This window comes from Lemur catta, chromosome 1 (genome assembly GCF_020740605.2).
Source record: "Lemur catta isolate mLemCat1 chromosome 1, mLemCat1.pri, whole genome shotgun sequence".
Taxonomy (NCBI): Eukaryota; Metazoa; Chordata; class Mammalia; order Primates; family Lemuridae; genus Lemur; species Lemur catta.
This window is the reverse complement of record NC_059128.1, coordinates 271,736,246-271,749,072: the sequence shown is the minus strand read 5'-3', so window position 1 is coordinate 271,749,072 and position 12,827 is coordinate 271,736,246. Positions and strand designations below refer to the sequence as shown.

General features: G+C 42.4%; 1 protein-coding gene across 3 annotated transcripts in view; it reads right to left on the bottom strand.

Annotated features, from left to right (window-relative positions):
* BACH1 (BTB domain and CNC homolog 1) overlaps positions 1-4,887 on the bottom strand; it is a 96,355-nt gene extending 91,468 nt beyond the window's left edge. The window contains exon 1 of one of the 3 annotated variants that reach the window (XM_045540518.1): positions 4,738-4,887. The gene's annotated coding sequence lies outside the window, so the exon portion shown is untranslated. Of the gene's footprint in view, positions 1-4,112; positions 4,347-4,737 lie in introns of those variants that run through there. The other 2 variants (XM_045540521.1, XM_045540519.1) reach the window with 2 other exon arrangements.
* Between the last annotated feature and the right edge of the window lie 7,940 nt (positions 4,888-12,827).

Here is a 12,827-nt window from a genome sequence, read left to right as displayed (position 1 = left end):
GAAGAATGACTTAATTACAGCTGCTTCCTCAATAATCACACCAATGATGAAAACAGAAAGTAGAAATCTAAATAATCAAGAGTTTCAACTCAGTACACACTTAAGAGGTACAACACATAATGTTCTCTCCTTCAATCTGTTAAAAATTCCTAAGTTTCAAAACCACTGAACCAGAATGAACTCATATTATACCACCCAATGGAGCAACCAATAGTTTACTGAACAAACAGACAAGGCACATTCAAGGCCATAGGAAATAAAACAGAAAGACATAGATCTTCACCATCAAGAAACTTATACTCTACTTGAAAGGATGGCCAAAATGTTTGATGACACAACCTTTCTGAATTACTAACAGGTACAAGAAGCTATACGATAAACGTGTCTACTGTATTCATATGCATATCTTGTATAATTTTTCTATATTAGTATAGACATGTCATCTAAAGAAAACACAATACTTAAAAGTAGTAAATGACAGGTAAATTTATGTTCCAAATGTTCCCAACAAACTGTATGGCACCCAGGAACATGTATTGAGAAACGAGTTCTGCCCTGATATTAATAAGCAGGAACGGAGTGGACAGGATACTAAACCTGCTGGGCCATATATGTCAACTATAATGTGAAGACACTGGACTAAGAATGGCAAGTGTTTTTATTTCTCCAAAAGCCAATTTCAATTAACTGGTAGTAACTGCCTCTAGAGCACTCTGCTGAAACTGTTGGAGTCTTTTAAATAAAAAGCTATGTCCTGTGTTCCTTGCCCTCAGAAGTTGGGTGTGTTTGAGATGGTGCTACTGATTTATCATCAGAGCATTCACTTGAGTTGTTTTTCCAGCAGCAGTGACCTGGGGCACTCCTCAGTCTCACTTGTGATCAATGGCTACAATTCAACTCTGGGAAGCTACAAAATGTGGCTGTGTAACTAAGTACTTCCCTGATTCTGAACAAAAGATAATAACACCTAACATTTGTTGATGTTTAACACATTAACTGCCATGTGAGTTGTATTTAACTCACTAGTTTTGAGCCCTGGGCCTCCCTCGTGAAGCATATGCAGTTAGTCCCTGAAAATCTTACTTGTTAATGTTCTTATTGTTACAACGAATATTGACAATTTAATTGCATCTAATTCATGCACAGAAAACAATAAAAAATAATAAATTTTTCATTAACTTAGGATCATTTTATTTTCGAAGTTTTTATTCTATTTTCATAATAAAACACCATGGCCCCAAGGAAAAAATTTTTTTTTCTAGTGAAGCAGTCAATGTATTAATATAGAGCTTACTCTGTTCCAACCACATTGTAACCCACATTAAAGCATTTAATCCTCACAACAATCTCTATGATATAGATTCTATTATCACCATCCCCGTTTTACAGAGGAGACAATGAGGCACTAAACACTAGGTGGAACAGCTTGCTCAAGGGTTCAGAGGGGGTGACACAGCCAGAACGTGACCTGAAGCAGTCTGATCACCTACTATTAACCATTTTGCTTACTGCTTCTCTGTCAACTGTACAGAGATCATATTCGTGACTTCAGTTCTATTAATGCTACACGTTGAGTAAGCCAGATGCCCAGACTTCGCAGTGGTACAACTCAGTATATTATCTGTAGTCCTAAAATGTTTACTCTCTCCAAGAGGCCTGCATTCTGGCAAAACACTAAAATTACTGGTGGATTACCTTATTTGGCATATTTTTTAAATACAGGAGAGGGGGACAGAAGGCATATGAAAGTTAACGGAATGCTAAATATTAACATTAACCACTCCCAGCACTCATAAGACGTTGATTTTCTTAATAAATGTGACTTCCCAAGAGATTTGCTAAATAAGTAGTCTTATTAATCCTCATTAAGGGCTGTAAGTTTGGCAAAAAAAAAAAAAGGGCAGACTTCAAGGAGTAACAGAGTAATTTTTAAAAGAATTTGCTATATACATATTACACTCCAATGTGTAGATTATCTTCAAGTGTTCCCATTACACCTTTTTACACATCACTACACTTCAGGTCACACATACATTAAAAAAAACAATTGCTGGGCTTGTCTCCAAATTCAAAATATGTTATCAAATGCAACTATTTTTTTCTATTTCCATCTTCAACATCAACAATGTAACAAGAAATGTACACTCAAGCTTCTAATCTTTAAGGTACAATATAAAAAGAACTACATATGAAATAAAAATTAAATGGAATATTAAGAACATTTTGAAAGGACTATAGCTTTTAAGATGTAATCAGAAGCTTTTTAAAAAGCATTTCCATTATTGAAAGAATGTTATTGTCAGTAGTTAACACTTTTTATATTTTCCAACAGAAAAGGGGTAGAGGCAGGCACCCAAATTATATAATTTGCATGCTCTACTTTTAGTCTGTATCTTTAAGCTTAATGTCTTTCTTATTTCACATAAAAGTAAATTTAAAAAGCAAAGTTTTAATATTTTCTTCCCAAATAAATCACCTTCACCCCACCTTCGAGTCCCTAATAACTAAAAAATTCGTAACTTCTAATCTCCTCTATTCCCAAACTTAGAGCAACAAAATTAATCATTTTTCCTAATTCAAAATGTTTTAAATTACCTACCATTAATAATAATTAATCATTCTTTTGACCACAGGTCAGGGCCAAATCCCCCCTCCACATTTCCCATTCCTGAACTTTATTATGAGGACACAGATGTTTGGGTTGTATCCTCAGTTTTTAAGCAAGCAGCAATGACACAAGATGTAGAGACACTAGCACCATATATCAAGAGAATGAGACAGACACGTATGGTTTGCCTTTCATTAAACAGTTCTTTCTAGACTTGACCCAATGAGATCTGTCAATTCCACCCATAGTCTCCTTACCCTCCCTCCTCTGGGACACCAGAAACTACTTGTTGTGTATGCATGAAAAGCCAAGGTCCACGTCAAACAGAACAAGTCCCCTTCTGTGTTCTCACAAAGAAATTTTTATGAAGAACAAAGTCAATTCACTTTTTGAAACTTATAGACCACACAACAAAACCACAAAAAGGAAACAAAAAACTAAGTACAGTAAAAGTACTAAGTATTTTTGTTACAGTACTGCTTATTGGGTTACTCCTAGCTGCAAATTTCTTTCCCAGTCTTAGTTCTCTCCAGCACAAATTTATTCTCAGGCACTAGGTCATGAGGATACTGTGTGTTTAAACACCACCTCGGTGCCACTTGGCCACTAAGAGTGCTATTGCACTTCACCCACTGATTACCTGTATCAATACAGGCAACCCCAGCTGGGTCCCCTTCAGCCTTGTGAAGCAACCCCTTTAGAGTGCTCCTTGGCCTTTTATAGTGGAGGCATGTGATGAGTGTCTGCACCAGCTGTTTCTAATTACCTCTCTGGCTGGGGTGAATGACTCAGCAACCCAACTTTTTTAGAGTCATCCCACCTTGTTATCCAACAAACATATTGAAGAATGGTAAACCACTTGACAGAACGATAGGTTAAACAACAATACCGACGCAATCACTACACGGAGGCCACTCTACTCCAAGCTGACTCACCAGCAGCCTTTTTTCCCTAGGCTTCTTTAAAAGGGCCAAAGGCAGAAGTGGCAAGTGCCTTCAAGCCCAGCCCAGCCCAGCCCTTGCACCACTACCCCAAGACCAGGAAGAAGCAAGCATACTTCTTCCCATTTCTCTGGTTGACCATGTGAAGCACTAAAGTGCAGGTCTAAGGTTTATACCCTTTCTTTCCAACCGCCTTACATGCAAACCCTCTGGGATGTAAGGACTGTTCAATTACATGAACAAAGACCTAGTGGTGGCATCCACCAAGTGTAACAGTCCTAACTAACACTCAGATAATTCTCCAAAAACAGTAACATCCTACAAAACAATCTTTGTTCCTCAAAGCATGACACTGTGGCTTTTCTCCACACTTGTTCTTTCACAATTACTGCACTTTACCTTGAATCAGCCCAAGTTTAGCGCAGAAGGCTCACCGCATAAAAGCATTCCGCACAATTCTACTCAATGACATGAAACTGCCGTGGAAGAAGGAAAAAGCAATGGCACATGTTACATTACACGAGCACAAAGCTGGTGTCTCTATCATCAACACCCACTCTCACCATATTGTGAGAATCTCAATTACAACGTGTGGGCAAAACTCCAACAAAGGGAGCCCTGGGATCTCCAGTCCCGCAAATCAGTCTTCACTAAATCCGGCTCAGCAAGGTGGTATTGTCGCTCCAGCCAGGGACTCGGCCTTCCTTACGCGGTTACTCGCGCGACACGCCCAGGCCGTACCCAAGACGAGAGGCAGCAGCTCTCCGGACGCCGCGGCGGCTGAGGGTGGCGGCGGAGGGTGGTGGCAGGGGCGGGAGGACAACACGGGCCCGGGCGGCGAGGGCGGTGCTGATGTGTCAGCCCCGGCGGGCCGCGGGCTCGGGTGGGGAGCGGGAGCCGGGGACCCCGGACCCCAGCACGCCCCGGCCCCCGGCCCGGGTAAAGTGCAGCGCGGGCCGGTAAACAACAGCGCGGGAGCCGCGGGCACCGACGGCTCGCCCTTCCGGGGGCCGCGGCCGCCCCTGGCAGGCCCGGCTCTGCGCCCCCCGGCCCGAGAGCAGCCGCTCGAGCCCCTCGCCGCCTCCCCGGACCTGCCCGCCGGTCGCCCCTCCGGCTGGCGGCCGCGACCCCAAGCGGCGCCGCGCGGATCCCCCAGGGAAAGGGCGGCAGGACGGCCGAGCCACTCACCAGAGCCGAGGCGCCGCGCGGCCCGACTGACGGTAGCGAGCGAGCCAGGCGGGCGGCGCGGGCAGCGGTCAGGTGACTCACTCCCTCCGCGCGGCCGGCCGCCCCCGGCCCTCCCTCCCTGCGCTCTTGTCGCCGAAGCCCCGCCCGCCCGCCGCGCGAGGCCCCGCCCCTCCCAGCGAGGCCCCGCCCCCACCGAGGCCCGGGTCAGCGAGCGAGCGCGGGCGGGGGTCGCCGCAGCCGGAAGCCCACGGGAGCGCTCGCAGGGAGCGCCGCGCGGGCGGGGCGGGCAGGGCTGGAGGCGGCGGCGGAGTCCCCCGGCCTGCGCGCGCGGCACCCTTCACCGGCACGGCCCGTCTCCTGAACGGACGAGACACCCGGGGGCCCCCTCCTCCTTTCCCCGCTGAGGGCGGAAAGGAAGGGCTGACGGCCCCGCCGCCCCGTGTCCCCGGACTCCCTAACCCAGCCAGGCCGCCGCGAGCCTCGGGCGCCCGCGGACGTCCCGGGACCCCACAGGGGTCGCCTCCGGCCCCTCAGCAGAGCTCCTCGTCTGCCTTCCCTGGCGGCGGCCGGGCACCCGAGTGCTCCAGGTATTTGAGCTCGCTGACAGGGACGTGTCAAGTCGTCCAGGTTTTTGCAGACAGCATCCGGGCAGCCGTCCTGGTGTGTGACAGCGACCAAGGGTGCCCGCTGACAGGTGTTCCCTTCACGCTGTGGCTGCCAGGGAGCTTCTAGCCGGGTTCGGCGCGCAGCGCTTTCCTCCCCTGGTGTTTCTCCAATTGACAGTTTTAAAGTTTTGTCCCCAAGCCCTTTAACACCTCTGGAGTTTAAAGCACTGTCTCTCTGCGGAGAGGGACGGACACAAGACAAGCTTATCCGAGTTCCTGGGCGGGTAGCGGCGACCCTGAGGCCTGCAGCCTTCGCATGGTCTGTGCGCAGCGATTTGGTTGTTGGCTTTGGGATTCAAGTGGAGAGAGATGAAGAGAAATTGGAGGCTAAACAGCGGCAGCCCCAGAGAGTATGGACTCGTTCTTGAACAGCGCCCAGGGCAAAAAAAGGCTACCAAAATAATAAATTCAGGTATTATCACTAATATGGCTGTATTTTTACACACAGGCTGTGGGACTTTGGGACGTTTGGGTTACATCCAAAACACATGAGAAAATGACATAAGTGAAGTTGAATGGGAGGGCAAGATGATACACTCTGACTTAGAATCAGAGGAAGCTTCCTGGAGGAGGTGACATTTGTATTGGGTGTTAATTTGGAAGAATGGGGCTCATTGGTCCAGGGAGGGTCCAGAGGTAGAAGGCAGATGGCATCCTAGACTGCCTGAGTTCATGGTGGGAGTACAAATATTTAGTGAAAAATGAGGAAAGGACACTTGTGAATAGTCCATGAAAGAAGGATTGGGGTTCTTACAGAACTGTGAGAGTTTCTGAGGCTTCACTCTTCTTCAACGCTGAACCAATAGAATTATATTTTTCTTTCTCCCCACACCTGTGCATTTTCTTCTAGGAGAAAAACAGACACTCCCCTGTTTGGGAGGAACTCTTGCCTCTTTACTCTAGATAAAGGTGATGACATTTTCTAGCCTGAAAATTATGACATATACCGTGATATATTTAATTATTTAACAAGTTCTTACAAAGGTATATACCAAGATATTGAGACTATCAAGGCAGTTAGGAATGACTCTCAAACTTCAGAGTGCATAGGAATATCTGGAGTGCTTTTTAAAATGCAGGTTCCTGGGCCCTGCCCCCATAGATTCTGATTTTGTAGGTCTGAGTGGGACCTAAGGCTCACCATTTTTAATACTGACAGAGATGGTCTTTAGATCACACTTGAGAAGTACTGAGTTAGAGCTTATGGTGTATAGTAGGGATAGGATGGAAAATGAAATTAGAGAATGAAACAAAACCAAGTCAGAATGGGAAGGGCCTCATGCTCTGTGCCTACAGTTTGGACTTTATCCCACGGGCTGAAGGGAGTAAGTAGAGGTCTTTAAGTCATGTGATTGTTTTTAAAAGCTAATTCTAGTGTGGAGAAGGAACCAACAGGGGGAGGGGAAACATTGCAGGTTGAACAAAAGAATGAATGAATGATGATGCAGTAAAACATTCAGTAAATGATGTGGCACTTTTTGTTTTCAGTATTCTCTTGCTTTAAACAAAAACCACTTAGAATATCTTTCTTTTAAAGGCTGAATATCAATGCAGACATTCACAAGTGACTTTCTCTTCTGACCTATGCCTTCTGAACTTCCAGAGTTAGCATTAACATTATTAGCTGCCAGGCCAACAAAACCTTGAGTAATCCTACTGTACTCAGAATCAAGAAAAGAGTCCACTTAATTGGTTAACTGTTAAGAATATCAGCCTCAAGATCTTTTACATTAACTCACATATTTATTAAAATATCTTAAACAGATTTTTAAAAATTATCTTGTGGTTATAATAAGACATAGTGCCTCTGCCCAATTCCGATTAAAAAAAAGAAACTTTCTTCTGGGGCACAAAAAAAAATTATAATTGCTTTCAATTGGTATTGATAATAGTTTGAAACAGAGAAAAATTAGCCTAGTGGTGCAACATGAAGATTCTGTGCTACTGTTTCACAGTGATTGGCAATTAGTGATTCTTTGTCACATAGTTTTGTTTATACTGCATTATTTTTTAGGAGGATTTATCCATGAAGCATGGGAATCACAGCTTACTGATATGTCCTCAACTCACACCTCTCATTGACTATGAGAAGTGATGACAAATTTTTCTGCTGGGAGCAGTGTTTGTCAATATGCAGCACTGCTCCCAAGATGTTATATATGTACCATGTCACATTTCTTTCAAAAATGATATTCCCTTTTCAAAATTTTTCCAAACATATTCTCTTTCTAGTCATTGCACTGATTTTATCACCAAAATAAAATCTTATTAAATTAACTGAAAACAATTTAAATAACTACAGGCCACAAGTCAGGGAATGATTTTTAATAAAAACTAGAAATATAAACTATCATCTTCTCCAACAACAATCAGGTTGCCTTGCCTGGCTCTCAAAATTGAGAGAGCCAAGTTATATAGATAGGTGACATGTCGATGGCTATAAGGAACAATATGGCATAACGTTTGGGCAATAAGCCATGATACATATCCTGGGAAAACCTTAATGTGTAGTCACTGTAACTTTTGTCCCCTCTCTCTTCCCCTTCCTAACCTCAAGAAAGATCCACAAATCCCCATTTATCCCCTATCCACCCTTAGTTTTGTATCCTCCTTTCCTCAGATGCAGCGTGACAACTGTAACCCCTACACATCTTTATACCTCTACTGCCTCCCCAGAACTTCATTCACTCCATCTCCATCACTGTAGCTCCTTTTGTCTTTAAATATTCACTCACTAATTCAATCAAAAAATTGGGGGAGGGGACAAAAAACTAGGGTTTAAACTGTGGGAATTACCAAGATAAAATAAGCATAGGCCTCTCCAACTTGAAGAACTACCATTTGATGCCTCTTCCCTCAAAAGTGATTATGGATTGAAATAGCACCCCTGCCCCCAGGCTGGAAGGTTTTTGTGGAAAATTAACATATTTTATTAGAAGACAATGAGAACTTTCTGGAGCAGGACAGGTAAACACACTGCAGTGTTTACCTGATAATTGAAATGAATGATAAGGTGAAGGTGAAGGGAATGTAGCCTCTGGTTTGAGATGTTACAAAGTCTAAGATCAAGAAGAAAGGGAAAAAAGATAATATTGCAACAGAAGAACTCAGTGAGATGGCCCAAATTGGCAAAAGATGTACTGCTCAAATACCAGATTTAATGACAACCAAAGTGGCTCAAATATGGAAAATTTCTGGTGCTTCTGAAATCCAGTAGGAGGCTGTAGTGAACTAAAGATGGCCATAATTTTTTTATCATTCTCCCTGTCAACAATAGGAGTTTATTTTCCATCATCTTGAATCTGGCCCTGTGACTGCATAGCCAAGAAAACACTACAGAAGTGATGCTATGCCATTTCTGGAGCTAATCTTTTGGAAGACTGGTAGCTTTCACTTCTTCTTTCTTCAAATGATTTTTCTTGACACACTCCCTCCCAGAATCAAGCCACCATGCTTTGAGAGACCCATCATGGGACATGTATAGCCTCTCCACTCAGGAGCCCCAGCAGAGCAACCAGCCAATAGTCAACATCAAATGCCAGTCATGTGAGTGAGCCATCTTGGATGTTCTCTGGTCTAGAGAACATAAACCCTTCTCTGGCCTATACACAAGAACCTTCCAGCTGAGCCCAGCCAACTGATAGAATTATAAAATAATAAAATCGTTAATGCTTTAAGCCATTACGTTTGGGAGTATTTTTTATATATAGCAATAGATAACCAAAATAGAGGTTAAAGAAAATATCTAATGATGAAATGGAGCATGAAAATGGAATTAAATTTAAAGAAGAACCACAACCCCCATGATTAAGACTTAGAGGAAAGCTCAGGTAAATAGAACAGAAAATACAAGACTGTTTAATTTTAAACCTCTGTCAAGCCCCTAGACATGAAATGACACTTGAGATTTTCTTCAATTATAAATTCATTGTGCTCCAAATTTTGGCAGGTGTTATAAGGAGCTCAGCTGTCTCCCTGGAGGGCCATGGGTTGGCTGTGGCTATATTCTTCTACCAAAGGTCCCAGCTCCTGCCAGGCAACCCTCACCTAGGGTTATAGCCAAAGCAACCTCACTCGGCGTGATGGTGCCTCCTCACTTCTGCTAGACCCAAGGTGTGTCACCTCCTTGGTAAGTTTCCTGCCTTCAACCTTGTAAGTGGTCCCATCTGTTTCCTGCCAGTTCCCTGACTTATTTATCAGGTCAAGGCTTGGGGGTAACCAGAGTAAATACACTAACACATCTAAGGGAAGAATGTGACTATCATAAAAGAAGAGTCAATAAAAGGGAGAGCCAGATGTACAAACGGGTAATAGATCCCTTGCCCTGCCTAGGGGTGGAGGTGCATGGCCAAGGACAGAATTTTACTTCTGGCCCTGTTACCTGCAGGACATGGGGAGGATGGTGGTGCAGGATACCATGGCTTGGTTCTACTAGATTACCCATCAAGATCTTTGCACTCACATTCCTCTTTGATATCTTTCTACTAATTATTTGGCTTCACGTGTACCTTTGCCTAGAGAAAGAAATAGGTTGGTTAGTAAGTATCAATATTTGATATACTTGTTAGCTATATCCTCATTATAAATTAATAAATTATGTTTTCAATGTTCTTCCTGCCTCTGCAGTTTCAGGTGAGTCTGCATCTGAAAGCAAGATGACGGTTGATGTGTCTACAGTTCGAGTTTCTGCATCACCAAGTTCAAAATCATGGTGAGCTTGACAAGTTAAAGCCTGTAGTTGCCCGTCCAGGTGGTCCCTACTTCACAGAAACACCCCTGGTGTTTGTCATGAGTGGCTTCAGGACTGACCCTTAGCTCAGGGATGCTTTATTCCATATTCACTTACCTCCCTAAATCCTTTTGTGGTAGACACTACTAGTTGCCTATCCAATATCCATTTCTCCTTCCTTTCTAATATAATCCTGATTAAATGTGCAGTGAACCCATTTAAAAACACTTTTTCAAACTCCCTTAGCCATGCGACCTAGTTCTGCTCAACCAGACATAAGCAAATATGCACTTGATGGAATTTCCAGGAAAGCTCTTACTTTCCTGATAACAAAACACTAAATCAGCTGAGCTGGTATGCACCTTTGCTCTCTGCCCTCCTAACCTGGAATGACTTTAGGAGGAGCTCTTTTCCTTCAACCATGTGGATGAAAATCACAGGCTAAGGAAGCTCGGGTGCTTTATGACTTTCTTGAGCAACTGAGCAGCCCTAGTTGCTGGTTTACTCTTCTTACCATACCAGAGAAAGAAAACCCTATTCAGTTAAGCTTCTAGAGTTGAGTTTCTATGACACGAAGCCAAATTCAGTCTTAACTGATACCCTTTCTTAATCTCAAGTCCCTCATATCATTCTGTATAGAAGCATGTACTAAGAACCCTGAAGTTGTGCATCCTAGATTATGTGGGAGTAAGTGGATTGTTATGAAAATATTCAGTGTAATAGATTGAATGTTTGTGCCCCATCAAAATTCTCATCTTAAAATTCTAACCCCATTGTGACGGTGGTAGGAGATGGGGCCTTTGGAAGGTGATTACGTCGTGAGGGTGCAGCTCTCATGAATGGGATTACTGCCCTTTCCTTTTATAAAAGGAACCCTAGAAAGCTCTTTCTCCCCTTCCACCATCTGAGAACACAGTGAGAAGTTGGCCATCTGCAACCTAGAAGAGGGCCCTTACTGAGCTTGACCATGCAGGATCCTGATCTTGAACTTCCAGCCTCCAGAACTGTGAGACATAAATGCTGGTTGTTTAAGCCACTGTGACATTCTGTTACAGCAGCATGAATTGACTAAGACACTCAGCCTGTACACATGACCCTGGAAGCTAGCAAGTGAATTGCAGTGAATAACAGTATGATATTGCTGAAAGTAATGGAAGAACAAAAAATGGATCCTGTTGTGAAATTATGAAGGATATTATTATTGACCTCAGTATTGCTACCCACCCTTGGATATAACTAGGTCACAAATAAAAAACAGAGATGCAGATAAGCCAGTAAAAATACTCTGATACAGTTCCAGGAAATGGCCCTTTTGAAACATGGGACAGCTGCCAAAGAAGAAAAAAAAGGAAATTAAAATCCTTCACAAAAATTTCGTGGATTTTAGTTCTGCAAAAACATGGAAGAGCATGAGAAATTGTGCAGAATAATTCTGATATTCCAAACTCTTTTATTGTGCATTTTATAACAGAATAACTAATAAAATATCTGCATCATAATTAATAGATTACATAAATTGAAAAAGATAGATCCACTTAAAGTGGGCAAAATAAAGAAACTAAATGTATGTTAAATCCATTGCTATGGAATGAAGCTATAGGAAGGAGGAGATGCTGAATCCGAATTGATAAAAGGAGATACATTTTTTTACTTACAATTTGAGAATTTTACCTAAGTAAAAGGAGGCTTTGGAATTAATATTAGGCTTAGAATTCTAAAAGCATTTAAATTGATTAGAATACTGGAAAATTGCCCACTGGCTAAATAAGATTTACAGAGGAAATACTATTGAAAATGGTTTTAATATCCCTTAGGATAAACAGGCTAACGAAACAGAGGGCATATCTCTAATTAACTACACGTGCCCCTTGGGTTTCCAAAAACAGGCTCTAATATAATTTGATTCTTTACCCTTAGCAATGAGAAGTCAAGCGTAAAACCATTTGTAAGCACCATATGATGTAGCATAGGAAAGAAAAAATTAATCATATACATTTCTATCACTTTTTAATAGACAGAAAAAATCCATGTTTCTATTAGCAGATACAAACGGATCAGATTTTGCCTTTATTACTTCTCCACTTGGTGCCTGAAAGCCCTTGAAGATCGATTATTTTGGGAGAAGGTTTTGTGTATTCAGAAGTTCTCTGTTACAATACAGATTCTTTCAGAGGGCAAACACATTAAGCCACATTTAAAGACAATCACAATCACTCTAGTCATAAGAAGCTTATAAAAGTACTCATGGTGAATGGGATTTAAATGCATCTTGACAGGAAAATGGAAGGGAGTATCTAGAATAGGATTCCACGCCACTGTAAGGTCCTGAGTTTGGGGGGCTGGGGAGAGCAGAGGAGGGCACCCAATGCTAAATAGCGGGAGGATCACCGAGACTAATTCAGAATTGTTGCCAAACTAGCATGGCTTTTGGAAGCAAATGTTACCAATTCAGTAAAATTTTTATTAAAAATCCACTTTCAAGTATGATATTGAAAATGAGGTCCTGAGAAATTATAGATTCATCATGATTAGTAGAAAAATAAAGAACAGCATATGTCATGAAAATGCAAAAAGCAGGAAAGATTCAGATACATCTATCTACCATTTAATATTCTGAATGTATTTTTATGTATTTAGTACTTGTTAATTTATAAACAAATTTTATAGATTTTGTTTCACTTGATGCACCACCCTTG